The following is a 415-nucleotide window of genomic DNA, read 5'->3' on the forward strand; positions in this document are numbered from 1 at the left end:
GTAGTCCCACCAAAGTTGTGTGCGCCTGACTCGGCAGTTCGCTTTAAATTTATACAGTCAAGTGTTACATATACATAGAGTTTTGCAATACGCCTATACATTGGCATGACCTATCCCCGCTTCATATTAAAATTAGTTCCAAGAAGTCATTTCCCTAAATTCTTCCCGACTACGCCTGCGCAGTGCCTCCTTGTGGTGGTCGTCAGGGGTCGTGAAGATGAAGGCTGTATGTCTTCTTCACGGTGAACTCTTAACCTTCTGTCCCTGCGCAGACTCAGTCACTCCTTGGCATTTATCCAAATCACAAGGCCGGTCTTGGCTGGTTCTTGGGGTCGACTTCTGCTTCTTATCAGGGACTATCTCTTGCCCCAGCCAGCCTCAACAATGCAAACATTAAACATCACCTCTCATCCCC

This window comes from Haliaeetus leucocephalus, unplaced genomic scaffold (genome assembly GCF_000737465.1).
Source record: "Haliaeetus leucocephalus isolate CR32 unplaced genomic scaffold, Haliaeetus_leucocephalus-4.0 Scaffold228, whole genome shotgun sequence".
NCBI classification, from domain to species: domain Eukaryota; kingdom Metazoa; phylum Chordata; class Aves; order Accipitriformes; family Accipitridae; genus Haliaeetus; species Haliaeetus leucocephalus.